This window comes from Scyliorhinus torazame, chromosome 6, assembly GCF_047496885.1.
Source record: "Scyliorhinus torazame isolate Kashiwa2021f chromosome 6, sScyTor2.1, whole genome shotgun sequence".
Lineage (NCBI taxonomy): Eukaryota > Metazoa > Chordata > Chondrichthyes > Carcharhiniformes > Scyliorhinidae > Scyliorhinus > Scyliorhinus torazame.
Window position 1 is genome coordinate 118978726 of NC_092712.1, and position 23577 is coordinate 119002302.

General features: G+C 43.8%; 1 protein-coding gene across 4 annotated transcripts in view; it reads right to left on the bottom strand.

Annotated features, from left to right (window-relative positions):
- Nucleotides 1-23577, bottom strand: part of ctnnal1 (catenin (cadherin-associated protein), alpha-like 1) — a 501890-nt gene that overhangs the window by 241144 nt on the left and 237169 nt on the right. The window lies entirely within an intron of this gene.

Consider the following 23577-nt stretch of genomic DNA (forward strand, 5'->3'; position numbering starts at 1 on the left):
ACATGCTTGTTAGGTGAATTGGACATTCTGAATTCTCCCTCCGTGTACCTGAACAGGCGCCAGGGTGTGGCGACTAGGGGATTTTCACAGTAACTTCATTGCAGTATTAATGTAAGCCGACATGTGACACCAATAAAGATTAGTACAACTCATGGCATAAACATACTTCATTAAGGACAAATATTTATCTGAATTCTGGTAAATTCATTTCTGAATAATTAATTTTCAATGCTATTATTTTTGCGTTGAATGAAGATAACCCACATTTCTCCAGTTTTTATTAAAATAATTGTACTTCCTCATACCAGGCGACAACACACAGATTTTGCACCATATCCTCTCTATCGTATCAAATCCTTCCTATAATTTGGAGTCCAGAATTGCCACAATGTTTAACCTTATAAAAAGGTTTATATAGATTCATTATTACAATCCAGAATTTATATTTTATATCTTAGTACAATTTTTCATTCACCTTTTCTGGCCTGATACATTATGATGATGTTTATGGAAAGCTAAATGGCACAGAAATAGGCCATTTGGCCCAACCAATCCATGCTGCCAATTATGCTCCATTCAGAACTAATTCCATTCTTCCTCCTCCAAATATATCCTCATAGCCCTCTATCCTCCCCTTAAACACATCTATACTATTCATTTTAACCAATGCCCTGTACAACTAATAATAATCTTTTATTGTCACAAGTATGAAGTTACTGTGAAAAGCCCCTGAAGCATAAGCTCCCTACTTATGTAATCAATTTCCTTCACAATAAACAATAACATTCTATTAGCTTTCCTAATTGTTGTAACTCTATATTGGCTTTTAGTGAGTCATACACAAGGACACCCAGATCCCTATGCAATATTTCACCATTTAGATATGATGCTTCTTTTTCATTGTTCCTGCCAAAATGGACAATATCACGATTGCCCACATTATATACCAGATGTTTGCGCACTCACCTAACACACTTTGTAGCATCCTTACACACTCTTCACAATTTAATTTCCTACCTTTGTGCCGTCAGCAAATTTAGCAATAATACCTTCAGTCCCTTCACCCAAGTCATTTATACAAATTGTATAAAGTTAAGGCCCCAGCACTGATCCCTGTGACACACCACTCATCACATTTGCAAACCAGAAAAAGACCCATTTAGGAGTACCTTAGTATGAAGACCACAAGAGGCCCTGGTAAGTTAATAAATGGGAGTTCATGGCAGTCATAGTATACAGCCACAAAGGCGGCATACACACAATTAGTCACTGCCAGAGTGGCTGTCCAGGCTGGCTTTTAATAAAATCCAGTAATGAGCCCCAGCGAGGAGAGCCTCAATTGTCACGGGAAGATAGATTAGGGGAGGTTTTTCAAAGCGCGGGATGCAACCTGCGGGCGGGTGCCGGAACGGTTCCAGAGCAATCAGTCACAGCCTTCCTGCAGTGGTCCCGATTGCAAGAGAAGTGTCTAACGGCCACTACCGACATTCTTATTTTAAAGAAGGAAATGATGCTATGTGGAGTCTTCAGGTCAGAAGCGCAGCAGAGAGCAGGTCATATGCACGTACACATGGCACCAAATCACAGAGGAGAGCTTCTTCCATTTTCTACCTGCTGGCAAGCAAGGCACGAGGACTATGAAGATTAATCATTTTCTTACAAGAGACAGCCAGAGACACAAATAGGCAGTGTACCTACTGGCCATGATCTCACAACTGAATCTGAAGGGGAGAGCTGTTGAGCAAAGTCCAGGGCAAGACAGAGCAATGCTAGTGTTGGCTCTGTCCAGAGCTTCAGACCCTCTGGTTAACAGCCTACAAAGAAACTTAACTCTGGAATAAAGCAGTACAAAAATGATTTGTTGAATTATGGTTTTGTTAATTGTGCCAATGCAAATAAGGATCCAAGTCCCATGTGCGTTGTATGCAAGGAAGCACTGGCCAAGTAAATTTCAGATTTTGAAAGAAAAGTGGTGGGTGAAAAATTCCTTTTGAGGCTGAGACCCCAGAGTCAGTTATTAACTTACAGATGACTCAAAATGAAAAGACTATGCTGTTGTACCTGACCTGCAATAGCAGATTTAAAACATGCCAAAACCCATGCGGTTGTCAGCATTCTGGAGTAGCATCTCCCAGGAGTATCCAGTGGAGTAAAACAAGCATTTCCGTTGCTATTGCCCTTCACAACAACCTACATATGAGGGTTGGATCTTCCATTCTCACAAAGATGAAGACGGCACAAAATTGGCTGAAGTCTGCACTTGATATGCGCATAGCCTTATCCTGCGAACCTGATTGGAGTGAAATTGTGAGGCCCAAAGCAGGCTCCCCTGTCGCATTAACGGTAATCAAATGTGTTGTGGGTCATGAAGGCCGCTAGCATGGGTCGCGAATGTGGGTCCCGGGGAATAAAAAAGTTTGAAAAACACTGGATTAAGAGTATCCCCGAGTATGTCGCAAGGGCTATTAAGCCTAGTTTCCTGTTAGCTAGTCAATCTTCAATCCATGCCAATATGTTACTGCTACATCATGAGCTTTTATATTTCACAATAACCTTTGATGTGGCACCTTATCAAATGCCTTCTGGAAATCCAGTACAATACATCCACTGGTTCTCCTTCACTCACAGCACTCCAATAAATTGGTTACATATAATTCCCTTTCCCAAAACCATGTTGATTCTGCCAAATTGTTTTGAATTTTTCCAAGTGCCCTGCCATTACATCTTTAATAATGGCTTCTAATATATTCCCTCTGACAGATGTTAGGTTAACTGGCCTATTTGCATGCCTGAAGTGCAAAGGCCGCCAAATTGTTGGCTGGCACCTTCCATAGGCCCAAGATCCTGCCTTTCAATATGCCAATCAGAACCCCAAACCCAAATTCAGTGAAGTCTTTTCTTCCAAGAATACAAAAAAAATACCACTGGAGGCCACCAAAAAGAGTAATTTTGTGTCTTTTTATTACACTAATGTGGAGTCAGGAGGAACAAGCGTGGTGTTCCTACCTGGATCAGCCAAATGGCACAAACAGCTAGCAATACCATGCTCTATTGGCATTATGCAAATGAAACCCACTTTCCAACACCCCATGGTTTCTATCTCTAGCTACCAGAATTATATGCAGATACCTATGCATATATCTATGATGGATTTGCGAAGAAAAAGAACTTCCAGGACTGCAAGAATGCGATAATTGGAACCATCTTCAAGAAGGTCGGCAAGTCATGCTGTGGAAAATAACGAGGTATTTCTCCCTTATCCAGACAAAATCCTGACACGCATTCTCCCGAATCTACTTCCTGTAGCTGAGAAAATTCACTCAGAGACAGAATGCGGCTTTAGATCTTCCAGTGGACCCCTGATAGGGTCTTTGTTCCTGTCTGACTAATCCAGAAAGATGTTAAGAACACCAGGTACTCTTCACTGCCTTCTTTGACCCGATCAACACATTTAACTCAGTAAATTATGAGGCTCTGTGGAAAATGCTCCAAAGATTTAGATGTCCAAGAAAGCTCATCCAAGGGCGATGTATGAGGATATGAAACAGATGGTTCACAAATAGGGATCAGGGTCACGCACATCTGTGTGATGGTGCAATACTATTTACAATTGGCTTGACATGGGCTATTCACCTTAAACTTTTGACGTCCCTCTGGTGTCAGTATTAAATACTGCTGAGAAGGAAAACTAATTAAACCAACCAAGTCATGTTGCAGCTGTATAGAACCTTAGTTGGGCCACACTTGGAGTATAGTGTTCAATTCTGGTCGCCACACTACCAGAAGGATGTGGAGGCTTTAGAGAGGGTGCAGAAGAGATTTACCAGGATGTTGCCTGGTATGGAGGGCATTAGCTATGAGGAACGGTTGAATAAACTCTGCTTGTTCTCACTGGAACGAAGGAGGTTGAGGGGAGACCTGATAGAGGTCTACAAAATTATGAGGGGCATAGACAGAGTGGATAGTCAGAGGCTTTTCCCCAAGGTAGAGGGGTCAATTACTAGGGGGCGTAGGTTTAAGGTGAGAGGGGCAAGGTTTAGAGTAGATGCACGAGGCAAGTTTTTTTTAAATTTTTTTACAGAGGGTAGTGGGTGCCTGGAACTCGCCACCGGAGGAGGTGGTGGAAGCAGGGATGATAGTGACATTTAAGGGGCATCTTGACAAATACATGAATAGGATGGGAATAGAGGGATACGGACCCAGGAAGTGTAGAAGATTGTAGTTTAGTCGGGCAGCATGGTCGGCACGGGCTTGGAGGCCGAAGGTCCTGTTCCTGTGCTGTACATTACTTTGTTCTACCATCATAGGCATACATAATCAACGGTTTTCAGATGACCACAGTGTATTTGTCCACTCTGCACCGAATTGCAAGCCACTCCAGATTTCTTCAATTCCGCATACAAAAAAACTTGGCTGTCCTGGAGTTTTGCCAAAACGGAACATCTCAACAGCTCAGCCCTGTACTCCAAATCCCATATTATTTGAAGGAAACACTCTGGAATATTTTAAGGACTTCCCACATCCTGGTAGCCACCTATCTTAAAAGGCCCCCATTGACTAGAAGATCCAACGCAGGATCAACTATGCCAGCTCAAACATATACAGACTACGGCATGAAATGAAAATGAAATGAAAAGAAAATCGCTTATTGTCACAAGTAGGCTTCATTGAAGTTACGGTGAAAAGCCCCTAGTCGCCACATTCCGGTGCGCATGGAGTGCTGGACAACAAAAACTATCAGAGGTCAACAAAACTTGAGTGTGCAATACAGCTGTGATCACCACCCTTCTGCATTGCGGTTGAGACCTGGAGTTCGCATCAGTGACACCCAAAAATAAGAGAAATTCCATCAGCAAAGCTTTCGCTACATCTTCCAAATTCAACGGGAGGACTGCCAGACAACTGCTAGTAGTCCTTCTTGAAGGTAGCTCTACACGCTTTCATCCCAAACTCCTGGAAAATCAACTTTGATGGACAATAAGGGAATAGTGTAGATGGGCTTTAGGGTGGTTTCACAGGTCGGCGCAACATGGAGGGCCGAAGGGCCTGTACTGCGCTGTAATGTTCTATGTTCTCTGGACACTGCATCCGGATAGCTGAAAAGCATCTCCCCCAAGGTCTTGTTTTCTCAACCCTCAAATGGCCAGCCTTCCAGGGCGGGGTCAAAGGCACTGTCATGTGAGAGTACTTTTAAGACATGGATGTTTAAGCAATGTACCTTTAAGAAAACAGTGATGTCAGAGAGTGGGTGGGGCTGAGGTCAGGTCAGCCATTTTGCAGTTTAGTTTTGCAGGTTTAGTTTTCAGTTTTGAAAAGAGCTGGGTGTGTGTCTGTGTTTTGCAGTGAACTGGATATCTGCCATGAAAGACTATCTCTGGATCATTTGTGTGATTTAAACTTATAACAGTGAAGCCGTTAACCTGATGTGATTTTGTTTAAAGGTGTTAAGTCTCTTGGAAGTTTGAAGGAACATTTTAAAGAATTATTTACTATTGCAATATTTTCTGAGTTATCTTTGAAGTAAGGGGTGTTAAGAGATCCAATGTTTATTCAAGATGTTAAGTTGAGTTCATGGAATAAACAGTGTTTTGTGTTTAAAAACCCACGTGTCCATAATTGTAATCCCACACCTAGGGAAAGGCCGTGTGCTAGGAAAAGCGACTAATCCATTAAAGGGAGAGGTTGGTTGAACTCCAGGATACATTTTGGTGTTATGAAAGCGCCTCGCCCATAACAGCACTTTGAAACGTGGCAGCATTGACATTAATGACTGCAAGAACTTGGTACCAATCATTCAAAATGGTGAAAACTCGTCCATCAAGCTTAATCACACATCGGGTTAATGATGAGGCACAACGGCAGCTGAAAAGGAAAGATAAGGAAGGAAATCCTGCTCTCCAGATCCCACTACCTCATGGGACATCCTGCCCCATGTTTCCAACGAACTGCGCCTTGAAAATTGTCCTGCTCAGTATCATGGTGACCCATGGCAAAAGCTGGTGAACCTGAGTACACATCACTCTCGAATCAAGGGACAGCCAATGGTGATGCAGCTTATCTTTTCTCCCAGTTCCCTTCAAAAATGTAATTTGCCCAAAACTCTCCAGACAATTCCCCAAGCAAATGTAAGCTGGTATTTTATAACAAGGGCATCGTCGTTTCTTTGTTCATTGCTTCTCAGAATTTTTCTATTATTAAACGGGTTTATTTTCTATTCTGCTTTAACCTAAATACATAGTTCACATTGGCACTGAAATTCGGGGCGGGATTCTGTGATCCTGAGGCTAAGTGTTGACGCCGTCGGTAACACAGTCGCATTTCTCAACGGCGTCAACATGGCCTCAGGATCGGCAATTCTGGCCCCTACAGGGGGCCAGTACGGCACTGGAGTGGTTCATGCCGCTCCAGCTGCTGATCCCGGCATCAAATGGGCGCCGCAGGATCCGCGCATGCACAGTGGCACTGGAGCCAACGCGTGCATGCGCAGTGGCTTCCTTCAATGCATGGCCGCGGCGCAATATGGCGCAAGACTACAGGGGCCGACGTGGAAGAAAGGAGGCCACCAGCCAGAGAGGCCGGCCCGCCAATCGGTGGGCCCCGATTGCGGGCCAGGCTACATCGGAGGCCCTCCCCAGTGTCGGACCCCCCCCCTTCCCCCGACAGGCCGCTCTCCCGACCCTTCCACGACGAGTACTCGCCGGCTGAGAGCAGGTGTGGACGGCGCCGACGGGACTCTGCGTTTTTACGACGGCCGTTCGGCCCATCCTGGGCCAAGAATCGGCAGGCCGGACACGTAGAGCAGCGCCCAACCGGTGCCACGTCAACCATGCAAATGGCACCGATTCTCCAGCGTCGGTGCGGCGTGGCGCGATTCGCACTGGTCGCGGTGATTCTCTGGCCCGGCCAGAGAGAATCCCGCCCCTGGTGTATGGTAAATAAAGCTTTAGATCCTCAAACTCAAAAATTTCAAGTCATGTGGGGTCTTCACATTGAAAACGCAGATGTTGAGTATTTCTTCTAGTTCACAAAATCAATCTAAAGTTCCCAAAGTTGGATGCCCAAGTCTTCTTAATTGAAAAGAAATTAACATTTTCAAGGACAGCAAAAATGCTTCAGCGGGGATTTGTCATTAAATCAAAGAAACTGTAAAAGGATTACATAATTTAGAGATACTAAGCAGAATAAACTGGTCTGGTTTTCGGCATGATTAATTGTCTCTCAATTGGACAGTAACATAATAAATATTATAGATTAAAAAACCATAACATTGAAATCACATCAGAGAATAAAGGCAAAAAAAGGTTACAATTCTATTGTTCTTACCAACTTTTGTTCTTTTACCCCATATAAAGATACCAAGATGAATTCCTAATGTAGCTCTAAGCTGAAGACAAAACCACATGGGAAGTTTTCACTTGTTTGCACTAATATTAACCATGCAAAATAGGTGAAATTGGCCAAATCACCACAAATGATGGGGAAATTCAAACATACGTTCTGTCAAACATATAGGGTGCGATTCTCCGCTCCCGCGCTGGTTTGGAGAATCGCCTGGGTCGCCAAATTTTCCCGCCACGCCGGTCCGACGCCCTCCCGTGATTCACGGAAGCGGCCAGATCGGCACAAACGCGTTTTGCGCGGCGCGGTCCAGTGAATCGCCCGAGACAGCCAAAATGGCGATTCACCGGTACCCCCGCGATTCTCAGTGCCGGATGGGCCAAGCAGCCTGCCCAAAACGGCGGGTTCCCCATGGCGCCGTCCACACCTGGTCGCTGCCGGCGGGAACAGCGCAGGAATGCTGGGGGGGGGGGGGGGCGGTCTGCGGGGGAGTGCTCAAATGGGGTCTGGCCCACGATCGGTGCCCACCGATCGTCGGGCCGTCCTCTCTGAAGGAGGACCTCCTTTCTTCCGCAGCCCCGCAAGATCCGGACATCTTCTTGTGGGGCGGACTCGGGGAGGATGGCAACCACGCATGCGCGGGTGACGCCAGTTATGCGGCGCCGGCCGCGTCATGTATGCGGCGCCAAGGCCTGGCGCGCGTAAATGGCGCGGTGCCGCTCCTAGCCCATTTTCGGGCCCTGAATCGGTCGGGATAGGGGCCGTTTCACGCCGTCGTGAACCTCAACGGCGTTCACGACGGCACGAACACTCTGTCTCCATTTCAGAGAATCGCGCCCATACTGTTTCTGTTGGTTGTGTCTGTTTGCAGCTATTTTAGTGCTTCACTTCATGCTCAGTTATTTCTTTAGACAAAGTCACTGATAGGTACCTTTTAAATGTTTAAATATTTAATTCACTGAGAAATGTACGAATGTGCACCAATGAAACTAATAAATGGTTCAGTCCATGTTTTTGTAACAGCAATGTGATGTTACTTCAAATCATGTTACTCAGGTGGAGAACTAAACACTCATTAGAAATGCTTATTTTCGGTGACAGTCATTTTAATCTGCAGGAATGAAACTGATCAAAACTGCATCAGGCTACCAATTGTAAATGTATCAGTTTTTCTTCATACAAAAAAGAACGATTACAATGCTACTGTACTGATCAATTGAACTGGTTTACCAAAGATTTTACCATTGTGATTATGCTCAGCAGTTTGGATGGAAACTTGAACCATTAATTCACTTCAAATACAATTTCAAGCACAGTTTGCACTTGTGCAGAACCACTTACATATTTATTGATGGATATGTGCCTAATAACTTTAATGTGCCTCATAATATTTGCAATGGCGTTCTGTAGTTGTGAACTAAGAGCTGTTTAAAAATGCAACGGTAGACAAGATTAAAGGCATTAATGATCATTTGCTTATTTTCAGACTCTTGTACCTTTTTACGTTGTATAACCTCATATTATTCTGGTTTCCAATGGAAAAATTATACTGTAGGGCTGATTCAGCAATAAACTGTATTACTATCACAAGTAGGCTTACATTAACACTGCAATGAAGTTGCTGTGAAAAGCCCCTATTCGCCACACTGTGGCGCTTGTTCAGGTACGCGGAGGGAGAATTCAGAATGTTCAAGTTTCCTTTCGGGATTTGTGGGAGGAAACCGGAGCAGCCGGGGGAAACCCATGCAGACACGGGGAAAATGAGCAGACTCCGCAGACAGAGATCGAAGCCGGGAATCAAACCTGGGACCCTGGTGCTGTGAAGCAATAGTGCTAACCACTATGCTACCGTGCCACCAATCGCAACCATATCGCCCTGCCCAAGAATTCTGGATGAACAGATGCTCCAAAGTCATCAATTTGCTTTTACTGTACTGAGATTGCATGAATATCACATTTTCAGATATCACCCAAAAATCACATTTTCTAGCTTTTTCAGATGATTCAGAGAACAAGATAATAAGACCAACAGAAAATTGTGTCAGTTGGAGCGATTGCTATTTGTTCTTCAGCCACCATTCATCCAATTCAAGGTCCAATTTTATTTATGTCCCCTCCCCGCCAAGTAAATTAAAAGTAGAACGTCATTCACATCTGAACTTCATCTACATGATATTAGAAAAAAGGGCATCTTGCATATTGTACCTAAAAACAAGGCAGTAGTTAGCAGTGTTGCTTCACACCTCCAGGGTCTTAGGGTTCGATTCCCGGCTTGGGTTACTGTCTGTGCAGAGTCTGCATGTTCTCTCCGATGCTGCGTAGGTTTCCTCTGAATGCTCTGGTTTCCTCCCACAAGTCCCGAAAGTTGTGCTGCAAGGTGAATTGGACACTCTGCATTCTCCCTCACTGTACCCGAACAAGTGCCCGAGTGTGGCGACTAGAGGATTTTCACAGTAACTTCATTACAGTGTTAATGTAAGCCTACTTGTGACGCTATATAAAAATTATTATTACTAAAGATTTAGAGAAGGCTGGTTGCGTTGGCTTATTGCTATTTCAGCATCTCTCCCCATTTTCAGATACCGGCATCTGAGCAGCCGGAGTTCGTACTGGAAACAGATGGGAGCCTCAAATGTATGTGTACACTACTGTCATGATACGATTACAATTTCCAATGCTAGTTCTGTCTCTTTCTGCACCCATATTAGCAATATAAAAAGGATGGAGCTTTTGGAAACATCTTTCTGACACCTGCCTGTGGATTTTGCACTAATAAATCGGAAACATTATACAACAAAAAAAGAGAAAACTCTGGAAACACCCAGCAGGTCAGGCAGCCCTTAGTGAGAGAAACAGTGTTAACACTTCAATTCAATGACATTTCATCAGAATTGGAAAATATTATAGACTTAAACAGCTTTGAAGCATGCACAGCCAGGGAAAAGTGGGAAATGGTTGATAAAGAACAAAGGTCTGTGATGGAGTGGACTGATTTAATAACAAAAGGGATGATCGGGCAATAATTATGAGTCCAGGTGACAGTCACACCCCTTAAACTCTAGGTGTTTCAGATTTGGTCCATGGTCAGAAACTGGTGGATTTGATGCCGTGTGGCAGGTATAGGGATCCAGAGTCATTGGAACAGGTTTGTGTATCTTTCCATTTGTGTAGACAAGAGCAGGCACTGCAGGAACCATTAACAAACTGATCACAGCACCGTGTTGTAGGTTTCCTTTCAATAAGGGGGATCACAAATCCCAAAGGCTGCAATGCCAGCAGGTTACTTCATCAGGGCTGGAGAGGAGCTTGGGAGTGGAAAGGAAAGGATCCAGTTGTCATGGTCTACACTGGTACCAACGATATAGGCAGGAGTAAGAAAGAGGTTCTGCTGAGGGAGCAGGTAGGCACTCAATTAAAAAGCAGAACGAAAGGTAATAATCTCTGGATTATTACTGGAGACACAAGGAAATAGGGTAAATAATATCAGCGAGTCGAACGTAGGGCTCAAAGATTGGTGTCGGAGAAATCGGTTTCAAATCATGGGGCACTGACACCAGCATTGGGGGAAAAAAGGAGCTGTATCACTAACAGCCTTCACCTGAACCACACTGGTACTTGTGTATTGGCATATCATCTAACTCGGAATGAAGAGTTGGCTTTAAACTAATAAATTAATGCGTGCACGCACCAAAACTGTCTCAAAAAGGCTTGGTTACTGAAAGGATTGCAGTGAAGTCAAGACTTTTTTCGTCTTCTCTCCCCGAAATCAAATGAACAAAATTAAAATTGGGTTCTGACAATCTTATTGTATTACTGGGAATTAACCATAACTTTTACCTCCCCAAAATAATTGGAGTGTGGTAAAGGAAGATGTTTATTAAAAAATAGACTACCATGTTAAAAGCGTAACATTACACCTTATTTTTGAGAGTGAGAGACTGAGAGAGTGTGTACTCAGTCACCTTCCCCTCCTGTGAGAATAGATGAGTACATGATGGCATGTGGGGGTGAATGAAAACCCTGATACGGGGAGTGTGCCAGATTTATGGACGTTCTTCCTCCCTGCGCCCTCCCCACTCACCTCCACCCCCCTCCGCCCTCACATACACAGACCCCCTATGCCCTCTCCCTCACACCCCCCCCCCACATATACCCAACGCCCCCTCCTTCACACACCCGCACGCACGCACACACGCACACACTCCCATAACAGCCTCCCCGAACAGGTGACGGAATGTGGCGACTAGGGGCTTTTCACAGTAACTTCATTGAAGCCTACTTGTGACAATAAGCGATTTTCATTTCACACACACACCCTCACTCTCCCTCACACACCATCTCCGTCTCCCTCGCACACACTCACCAGTCACTCACTTACTCATATGCCTAATTGTCACCTCTACGGCTGCCTCACACCACTCCACAGCGGGCTTATTAGCAGCAAATCGGGAGAGAACCGGCCTGTGATTGGTAAAGCACCTCTATGCAGAATCGCCCATTCAAATTTACCCATTTGATGGGTACTTTGAAAACTGGCTCCAGGGGTTGCAAAGTGGGGCTTCACAGGCCTGGATCATATGTTGGACATGCGTGATGTGTCTAGTTCATTTAAATAGAGCTATTTGCCAACGTATATACACTCAACCCCCAAGTGCCATCTGTGGGGGGTTTCGCTGGGATCTGGGTAGATCCCGCGAGGCGTAGTGGCTACCAGAAAGATCACAGAGGCTTCACCCAGTATCTACTGACGACACTGCACTCCCAGTCGGGTGTGAGGTGGCTGGTTGATCGCGCCCACAATCTTTGTTACTGAACAGATTTAATAATCCAATTAAAAGATGTTTTACAGTCATTCAAAAACAAATGAGAAAAAAGTATGTTAGGTGTGGATTAAAGCATCACATTGGTTTTTATTAGTTTAAATGAATTTTGAGACTTACAACAGGCTAAAGATGTATAAAGGTCAGTGCTTTAGACCTCACTAGCACAAAGATAGCCAACATTGATCAAAACAACCCAAAAGCAACAGTTGGATGTGCTCGGTGTCATGCTTGGTAAAGACATGTCCTTTTGATAACTTTAACAAAGTCCGTGCTTAAGTTCAAGAATTGTCCTACTGAAAGTGGACACTGATGAACTGTTAAGATGGCTGCCTTGTAGTCATAGGATCTTTGCCCATTCAATACTGACCATCAAGCTTCCAGAAATTTCACACTGGGTGGGGAACTACCCCCATGACAACATATCATGACAACACACCTCTGTGGCATTCATGTTTGCCACTGTTCATAGCTTACTCGAAACAATTGACTCCTGGACGTTATGTCTCCAGTTTAGTAATTAATTAACAAAATAAAATTTACAGGACCAGTTATCCACAAGTGTGAAAAATCACCATATATCTCTTTATTATGTAGTGATAGGCTTCTAAATCACTGGTTGGGCAATGCTATTATTAATCATGTGATCGAAACTGGCTTGAGGTAATGAGTTTTATCCAAAGACTCGAGACCAGGGCAGTTTGCAGAAAATCACTGAAGAGACAGTGATTGTAGAAAACGCAGCATCATCAATCATCAAGCAGCCAAAGTACTTTAAAAACATTTTTTTTTTAAAAAAGAGTACCCAATTCTTTTTTCCCCCCAATTAAGGGGCAATTTAGGAGTCCAATCATCTACCAAGCACATCTTTGGGTTGTGGGAGTTAGAGCCACGCAGACACGGGGCCAGTCAAAGTACTTAACCTGTTCCAGTTTCAAAGTTCACCTGAGAACCAAACCTTCTAGATACTCGACTGACAAAACGTCACAACCTGCTGCGAACCCGTTGCTTTACAAGACCCGCACTTCAACTTTAAATGATCAAATTCACTTAAAGAAACCACAGGCCTGCTATATGGGAGATTATAAATCAGAGACTGAATTAACTGTAATCTGAAAAAATGTACCATCTTTATCTGTATCCACTGCATGCATGCATGCGTGAGACTGTGATGTTGCATTAATTCGGAGGGTGGTGAGAATAAATAACCTTTTATTTAAAAAAACTCATGAAAGCTTGCTGTTAAATTATTTAATTTGAATACACACTCCAAAACGAAGGTACATCCCTTTCCATACAAAACAAGTTGATTATGGGAAGTAAGCCAGCAAATACATTTTGTCTGCGACACAGAGTAAAAATGTATGAAATTTTGCTATTTGCGATTTGAAAAATAACATTTGATTTTTCTACTGCTTGGAACATATGAAGTGTCACAAAATGACATTATGATGCTCATTAGCAGTGAGAATGAACTGCGCATTAGCTGCGGTCCTACAGGGCTGCACTCCCACAAACAGATCACAGTTTGAATCACAATCTTCACTGACATTTGAATGCAGGATTCTTCGAGAAGGATAAAGTCCTGCCAATCTTCGCCAGACCATCTGAAGTAGGGAATGGCCCTTTGTGGCTCACACAAGCATGCCTACTGGCAGAATGACCAAGGAAAAGTGCAGATGTCAGTGGCTGTTTGTGAATATGGTTACCCTACCTTTCTACTAACATAAAAAACAGGCCATGCTGGGCAGTATGGTGTTTACATGGAGAAAACTGGTGAAAACAATAAGTTGAACAAAAGATTTTAAGCGAGTAGATTGTGTATAGGAAGAATCAGTCATCAGTTTCATTATATTTCCATAAATAGATGGCATTGTAACCCAGGAGGCTAAATCCTAATGACTGAAATGAAACAGTACAAATATAGTAAAACAATAATATTTCAGGCAGGAGCAAACATTTGGGCCATTAGCTCATCCATCCATAAAATCACCTGGTGCATTCTAATATTCTTGAATCCTGTTTGTTGGCAAGAATCTGTCTACTTCTCTCCTGAAATCCATTAATGTTGAATTTCAATATCTGTGCTGGTAACCAGTTCCACATTCTTAACCATATCAATTTTTTTTAAAAAGTTCCATCTGTGGGTTTTTTTTCCGCCCAATTTGTAACAGGTGGGATTGACATACGTAGAGTGCTCATTTGATGGGTCGGTGCAGACTCAATGGGCTGAATGGCCTCCTTCTGCACTGTAGTGATTCTAATCAGCTTTCATAACTTCAGGACATCCAATAATACTTTTACATGCAGTGAAGTAGTCACAGATATAAAGTAGGGAAAAGTGACAACCAATGTGCATACAACAAGGTCCCACAGACAGGAATAAAATACATGACCAGATAGTCTGTCTTAATGATGCTGTTAGAGGGATAAATGTTGATGGGACGTTAGGAGAATAAAACTACCCTACTTTGAGCAGTGCATGGGCTTTTTTAGGGCAGCACGGTAGCATTGTGGATAGCACAATTGCTTCACAGCTCCAGGTTCCCAGGTTCGATTCCGGCTTGGGTCACTGTCTGTGCGGAGTCTGCACATCCTCCCAGTGTGTGTGCGTGGGTTTCCTCCGGGTGCTCCGGTTTCCTCCCACAGTCCAAAGATGTGCAGGTTAGGTGGATTGGCCATGATAAATTGCCCTTGGTGTCCAAAATTGCCCTTAGTGTTGGGTGGGGTTACTGGGTTATGGGGATCGGGTGGAGGTGTTGACCTTGGGTAGGGTGCTCTTTCAAAGAGCTGGTGCAGACTCAATGGGCTGAATGGCCTCCTTCTGCACTGTAAATTCTGTAAATTCTATCTACAGCCACCTGATGGGATTGCTTTTTTTTTTTTAAATATCCCGTTTGAAAGCTGGCACTTCAGGCTATCTCGAGTCTGCACCGACCCACTTAAACCCTCACTTCCACCCGATCCCCGTAACCCAATAACCCCTCCTAACCTTTTTGGTCACTAAGGGCAATTTATCATGGCCAAACCACCTAACCTGCACATCTTTGGACTGCGGGAGGAAACCGGAGCACCCGAAGGAAACCCACACACACACACGGGGAGAACGTGCAGACTCCGCACAGACAGTGACCCAGCGGGAAATTGAACCTGGGACCCTGGCGCTGTGAAGCCACAGTGCTATCCACTTGTGCTACCGTGCTTAGACCAGAGCAGGAATGAAAAACGGTGCAGCATGGTGGCGCAGTGGTTAGCACTGCTGCATCACGGCGCCGAGGTCCCAGGTTCGATCCCGGCTCTGGTTCACTGTCCGTGTGGAGTTTGCACATTCTCCCCATGTTTGCGTGGGTTTCACCCACACAACCCAAAGATGTGCAGGGTAGGTGGATTGGCTACGCTAAATTGCCCTTTAATTAGAAAAAATGAATTGGTACTCAAAGGAAGAAAAACAAAAATAAAAAAGCATTTTATAATATTCTGAAATTAGGAGGGACAGAGTTAATCTAAAGATAGCAGATTGGTGAAAAGTTAATAGGGGGAAAGGTGCAGGTTTAACTATCAATATTCCATAGGTTATCCAACTTAATGATTTGACTGAAACAGAGAATGTTCCCAGTAACTTCGGGAGCTGCAAGTGGTCTGTGTTCAATGGGAAGAGAATAGCGCTTCCTTCCAGCTGATGGAACAGTTTTTATTACACCTAAAACAAACATTATAATCTCAAAAGTGAAAAAAATGAACACGTGCTTGCATAAAAATGTTTCAAGTGACATATTGATCCTATAACTGGTAACCACAGCAACAGTTCACAAAAACAGAGATTAGCGGCTGCCAGGAAAAGGAACCCTTTGGGTCGGACCTTAATTTAAAATTCTTTTTTTAAAATGGGCAAGAGAGCAAGCTACATGTTTGCTCTACTGAGAAGTGTAGCCAAAGTAACACTAGAGTACTTCAGTCCTGGAGTCTCATTCAGAATACACCGTCTTCAAGGACTGGAATACAGGGCACAACTTAACACAAAAAACTGGCAGAGAAGAGGTTTCAAAAAGGCAATTATCTATCTCATGCAGTGACAATTGCACTTTCAGAGCTTCCTATAAAGCACAAAAATTAAGATCAAATGAGTAAGATATAATATAGCCCTCTTCTAATGAGATGACAGAATTTGATTGACATGTTTATCTTGGGCAGTCTATACAAATAAATAAAACACTGTTATACATCAAAAACAAAAATCTCTTTGAATCAGTTAACAATGCCAGTAGCTTCCCAAAAGACCAGTAAGCAGCTTTGGTTTAATTTACAGTGAAAGCTATAATGGGGGCCGTCGGTGAATGTTATCTCTCCAGTTCCCGTTTATAAAATTGCAATAATGTCAACACCTACCTTGTCAAATTTCTCAAACAATACTGCAGCAAAGCTACCAAGCATATCAAAATAGCCTTGAATAGGTTCTAAATTAAGCTTGATGAATACTTCATCATTTAGGTCAATTTTACTTCTCAGAGGGAAACTGACCACCTGGTTTTAGCCGCTGAGCCTCATTACTGTGTCATTAGTCTGCTTCCCCCCTCTTGCTCCAGGCCTAACAAAGTTTAAAAGCTTACCTTTTAGTGGCTCTTCACATCCCAATCCTATTCTAACTTGCCTCTGTCTGGCAGGATAGCTGTAGCAGTTTCCCCTATTCACGACTGAGCTAAAATGGATCCGACTGATGTCACTGGACTCCATGAGCATAGTTTGAAGAATTACCCCCTCAGTTTCAGGCAGGTGCCTGAGCTGCCTGTTCAGGAGAACACATTAAAAATCAAGCAAAGGCGGATCCACGTAGCTTTGCAGTGGGCGAGTAAACCAAAGAATTTCAATAGCCCTCATCTCTAAACCGGAGAGGCATAAATATCCTGGCCGCGAGGTTTGCTAGTGTCACACGGGAGGGTTTAAACTAGTATGGCAGGGGGGTGGGCACGGGAGCAATAGGTCAGAAGGTGAGAGCATTGAGGGAGAACTAGGGAATAGGGACAGTGTGGCTCTGAGGCAGAGCAGGCAGGGAGAAGTTGCTGAACACAGCGGGTCTGGAGGCCTGAAGTGCATATGTTTTAATGCAAGAAGTATTACGGGTAAGGCAGATGAACTTAGAGCTTGGATTAGTACTTGGAACTATGATGATGTTGCCATTACAGAGACCTGGTTGAGGGAAGGGCAGGATTGGCAGCTAAACGTTCCAGGATTTAGATGTTTCAGGTGGGATAGAGGGGGATGTAAAAGGGGAGGCGGAGTTGCGCTACTGGTTCGGGAGAATATCACAGCTGTACTGCGGGAGGACACCTCAGAGGGCAGTGAGGCTATATGGGTAGAGATCAGGAATAAGAAGGGTGCAGTCACAATGTTGGGGGTTTACTACAGGCCTCCCAACAGCCAGCGGGAGATAGAGGAGCAGATAGGTAGACAGATTTTGGAAAAGAGTAAAAACAACAGCGTCGTGGTGATGAGAGACTTCAACTACCCCAATATTGACTGGGACTCACTTAGTGCCAGGGGCTTAGACGGGGTGGAGTTTGTAAGGAGCATCCAGGAGGGCTTCTTAAAACAATATGTGGACAGTCCAACTAGGGAAGGGGCGGTACTGGACCTGGTATTGGGGAATGAGCCCGGCCAGATGGTAGATGTTTCAGTAGGGGAGCATTTCGGTAACAGTGACCACAATTCAGTAAGTTTTAAAGTACTGGTGGACAAGGATAAGAGTGGTCCTAGGATGAATGTGCTAAATTGGGGGAAGGCTAATTATAACAATATTAGGCGGGAACTGAAGAACATAGATTGGGGGCGGATGTTTGAGGGCAAATCAACATCTGACATGTGGGAGGCTTTCAAGTGGCAGTTGAAAGGAATTCAGGACCGGCATGTTCCTGTGAGGAAGAAGGATAAATTCGGCAATTTTCGGGAACCTTGGATGACGAGATATATTGTAGGCCTCGTCAAAAAGAAAAAGGAGGCATTTGTCAGGGCTAAAAGGCTGGGAACAGACGAAGCCTGTGTGGAATATAAGGAAAGTAGGAAGGAACTTAAGCAAGGAGTCAGGAGGGCTAGAAGGGGTCACGAAAAGTCATTGGCAAATAGGGTTAAGTAAAATCCCAAGGCTTTTTACACGTACATAAAAAGCAAGAGGGTAGCCAGGGAAAGGGTTGGCCCACTGAAGGATAGGCAAGGGAATCTATGTGTGGAGCCAGAGGAAATGGGCGAGGTACTAAATGAATACTTTGCATCAGTATTCACCAAAGAGAAGAAATTGGTAGATGTTGAGTCTGGAGAAGGGTGTGTAGATAGCCTGGGTCACATTGAAATCCAAAAAGACGAGGTGTTGGATGTCTTAAAAAATATTAAGGTAGATAAGTCCCCAGGGCCTGATGGGATCTACCCCAGAATACTGAAGGAGGCTGGAGAGGAAATTGCTGAGGCCTTGACAGAAATCTTTGGATCCTCGCTGTCTTCAGGGGATGTCCCGGAGGACTGGAGAATAGCCAATGTGGTTCCTCTGTTTAAGAAGGGTAGCAAGGATAATCCCGGGAAATACAGGCCGGTGAGCCTTACTTCAGTGGTAGGGAAATTACTGGAGAGAATTCTTCGAGACAGGATCTACTCCCATTTGGAAGCAAATGGACGTATTAGTGAGAGGCAGCACTAACTTGATAGAGTTTTTCGAGGAGGTCACTAAGATGATTGATGCAGGTAGGGCAGTGGATGTTGTCTATATGGACTTCAGTAAGGCCTTTGACAAGGTCCCTCATGGTAGACTAGTACAAAAGGTGAAGTCACATGGGATCAGGTGTGAGCTGGCAAGGTGGATACAGAACTGGCTAGCTCATAGAAGGCAGAGAGTAGCAATGGAAAGATGCTTTTCTAATTGGAGGGCTGTGACCAGTGGTGTTCCACAGGGATCAGTGCTGGGACCTTTGCTCTTTGTAGTATATATAAATGATTTGGAGGAAAATGTAACTGGTCTGATTAGTAAGTTTGCAGACAACACAAAGGTTGGTGGAATTGCGGATAGCGATGAGGACTGTCGGAGGATACAGCAGGATTTAGATTGTTTGGAGACTTGGGCGGAGAGATGGCAGATGGAGTTTAATCTGGACAAATGTGAGGTAATGCATTTTGGAAGGTCTAATGCAGGTAGGGAATATACAGTGAATGGTAGAACCCTCAAGAGTATTGAAAGTCAAAGAGATCTAGGAGTACAGGTCCACAGGTCATTGAAAGGGGCAACACAGGTGGAGAAGGTAGTCAAGAAGGCATACGGCATACTTGCCTTCATTGGCCGTGGCATTGAGTATAAGAATTGGCAAGTCATGTTGCAGCTGTATAGAACCTTAGTTAGGCCACACTTGGAGTATAGTGTTCAATTCTGGTCGCCACACTACCAGAAGGATGTGGAGGCTTTAGAGAGGGTGCAGAAGAGATTGACCAGAATGTTGCCTGGTATGGAGGGCATTAGCTATGAGGAGCGGTTGAATAAACTCGGTTTGTTCTCACTGGAACGAAGGAGGTTGAGGGGAGACCTGATAGAGGTATACAAAATTATGAGGGGCATAGACAGAGTGGATAGTCAGAGACTTTTCCCCAGGGTAGAGGGGTCAATTACTAGGGGGCATAGGTTTAAGGTGAGAGGGGCAGGGTTTAGAGTAGATGTACGAGGCAAGTTTTTTTACGCAGAGGGTAGTGGGAGCCTGGAACTCGCTACCGGAGGAGGTAGTGGAAGCAGGGATGATAGTGACATTTAAGGGGCATCTTGACAAATACATGAATAGGATGGGAATAGAGGGCTGGAACCCAGGAAGTGTAGAAGATTGTAGTTTAGTCGGGCAGCATGGTCGGCACGGGCTTGGAGGGCCGAAGGGCCTGTTCCTGTGCTGTACATTTCTTTGTTCTTTGTTGTTCTTGTTGCCACAGAGTGGGGAGCATTAAAATTCTCCCGTTTGTTTCATTTCTCATTAAAGCTAGCACCTATTCAGTAAATACGTCCATCTTTCAGCCATAACAAGGCAACCACATGCACTTCTATTGTAGAATTTGAATAAATCTTAAGGTGCATAATTTTAAATTTTAACATGTAAATGCAGTGTGCTTTGTATTGATCTTTCCAGTAACTCAGAATTATTGCAGAGATTCAAATGCCTAAGGAAATACAAGATCATTGGTTGCTATTTCATTCAAAAATTAAAAGTTTGAACCGATATTCCCCTTGTACCCTCACTGGTATCGTCAGGTGACTAATAACACCAGTTACTTCTTTCAAATGTTGCTCAAACCTTCATTAATGTTAATCAGGTCTTTGCGGTCCAGTGACTCCCCCATCACTGATGCTTCCGAAAATCAATTTCATTGCAGCACAGCTGATCTGCTCAGCTACACATAATCTCAACAAAGTTCGCTCTGAAATATCTGCTTTGATCAACAATTCAAAACAAATTATAATTGTGGATATGCTGAAAGGTCATTTCCCATCGCAGGTGACATTATCTGTGTCCAACTGAGCACAGTTGTTTACGGCGGAAACTGCAAATTGCATTCACAGACATTAAAGGCTAGGAGTGATTTAAGGCAGCAGCAACAAAGCAGAATTTTATTTTGAAAGAATTTGTATCATCAATCACATCAACATCAAAGTTAGATACATGGGATACAAGTCAGATACGTAGTCCAAAAATGTTATTAATTGTGGATCCAGGTGGAAACAAAATTAGAAGTGCAGTGATTAGTGCTCTACCATTGCAACAGCCATGTTGTTTGTTCATTTCTGAAGTCACTGGAGCTAACATTGGTGGGAATGCAAAAACAGTGGAATCACCTTCGTCACCTATTTTGCCTTAAGCCTAATGTTCGGTCAGTATTTGAGAGAAAACCTCAGTCTGAGTGATTAATGGCTCTCCAGCATTTTCAATTAAATCAGATACATTGCTAATTTCAATTAGAGTCGGTAATACCAACAGCCTAAACTTCCTTTATATTTGTGCTGATTAATATCAATGCAAAATCTTTGAGTGCGTACGTGTTCACTTTTCAGTGACACAAGAATAAATAGGCTTCAAAACCAGCATGGCATGAGCTGTGACAACTAGGCACTCAGAACCAAATTACTACAGGGAAAAAATCATATTTGATAAAGAATTTATATTTATCGAGTGTCTTTTACTTGTCCAAACGTATAAACCAATAAATCATTGAGAGATATGCGATTACTAATCTCAAAAACTCCCATCACGATCACTTGCAGTGACAGGGCCATCAGTGCAGTGACATCACACAAGTGTTACTAATTCAAATTATTGCAGACAAACCAGAATTTGGAATGACAAAATGTTGGATCAAATTATTTACCACAATTCAAGGGAACTTAATAGAGGTAGTTTTCCGATGCTGAGTTTATTACATAAAGTCTCACTTGAGTCAAGTGCAATATTAAGACCAAAGCTCACTGGAAATGGAGCCACACAAAATTATTCAAAATGTGTCAAGGGTGTTGCATTTCAAAGTGTCCACAACACTGCAATATGTAAGGCAAGCAAAGTGCTTCAACTGATATAGTCTAGCAAGATAACTGCGATACCCTGACAGACGACCAAGTTGATTAATGAATAGCGGTTTATTAAAGTAGTGACTATATAGAGAAAGCGAAGTAAAAGGCGACCATATTCCAAGATTCCAAGCTTGAAAATCCGATGGAAGGGCAGCACGGTGGCGCAGTGGGTTAACCCTGCTGCCTCACGGCGCCGAGGTCCCAGGTTCGATCCCGGCTCTGGGTCACTGTTCGTGTGGAGTTTGCACATTCTCCCCGTGTTTGCGTGGGTTTTGCCCCCACAACACAAAGATGTTCTATGTGCAGGATAGGTGGATTAAACATGCTAAATTGCCCCTTAATTGGAAAAAAATGAATTGGGTACTCTAAATTTATTTTAAAAAAACAACAACAAAAACTTGGAAACCCGCGCTCCAGTCCGATTGGATCACATGATCCCCTGGGAACTCACCCCCTTTAAGGGGAACACTACCACAGCACTCCCCCTTAAGTTCTTGATTAACAGATTTAAATAGCAATGGGACTATTTACAATAATATACAACAAATGGATCTCAACACAGTCTCTTATAAGGTATGTCAGTCAGGGGACTTCTTGATCCAGTATTAGCGTCATAATTCGCTAACTGGTGCTTCAGCAATAGAGGTATCTCCAGTTTTAACCTCAGTGGGTTGACTCCCGATTTGCAGAGATGCATCTGTGCAGATCGTTTCCTCAGTTCCCTTGTGGAACATTTCTGGGTTCTTCTTCAGGGTAGCTTGCTGCAGCATTACTTTCATCCGTAGCAATCTCATTGACAAGCTTACTAGGGCCAAGCTGTCCCACTGGACTGTGTGCAGTTCTCTTCTTCTCAAATGGCCCAGGCGTTATTTTTTACCCTTTTTCTTTGAACATCATCTGATAAGACACTGGACTTGTTTTGGCCATGACCATTTCTGGAGTCCAATTTGGGCCAGCTCAAAATTCTTCATCTGTACCAAATGGTCCACTTCAAAATGTTCTCCCAGTTTTCTTTGAATCAATTTCTTATGCGTGTTCGGTTTAGCCTCCACCTTCCCTGCCAACTTTGGAAATACAAGATCCAACCGTGTCCTAATGGGTCTGCCTGTTAGCAACTCAGCGGATGTAACATCTGTGGAGAGATGAGATGTAGTTCAATAGGGGAGCAGGAAACAGGCCACTCGAGTTGGAGAGTAAGATGTCTTACAACACCAGGTTAAAGTCCATCAGGTTTGTGTCGAATCACTAGGTTTCGGAGCGCAGCTCCTTCATCAGGTGAATGAAGAGGTGGGTTCCACAACCACGTATATAGACAGTCAATGATGCAAGATGATACTTTGAATGAGAGTCTTTGGAGGTAATTAAATCTTTACAGGTCCAGATGGAAAGGGATAATCACAGGTTAAAGAGGTGTGAATTGTCTCAAGCCAGGACAGTTGGTAGGATTTCGCAAGCCCAGGCCAGATGGTGAGGGGTGAATATAATGAGACATGAATCCAAGGTCCCTGTTGAGGCCTACTCACGTGGACGGAACGTGGCTCGAGTTGGAGGGCTGAGGACTGTTTCTTCATGGCAGATGGTAGGGAGCAATTTGAATAGCTTGGGTTCTCATAAAATGTTGGAATTTCTCACGAGTAAAAGCAATTCCATTGTCTGAGACCAGAACCTCGGGCAATCCGTGGGTTGCAAATGTTGGTTGCAATTTTTCCCTTGCGGTTTATGAGATCATGGACTTCATTTTGTGTATGTCCAACCACTTAGAATGAGCAAGAAAATGGAGCCCATAAATGGGCCCACAAAATTGATGTGTAGTCTCACCCAAGGTCGACGTGATCACTTCTAAGC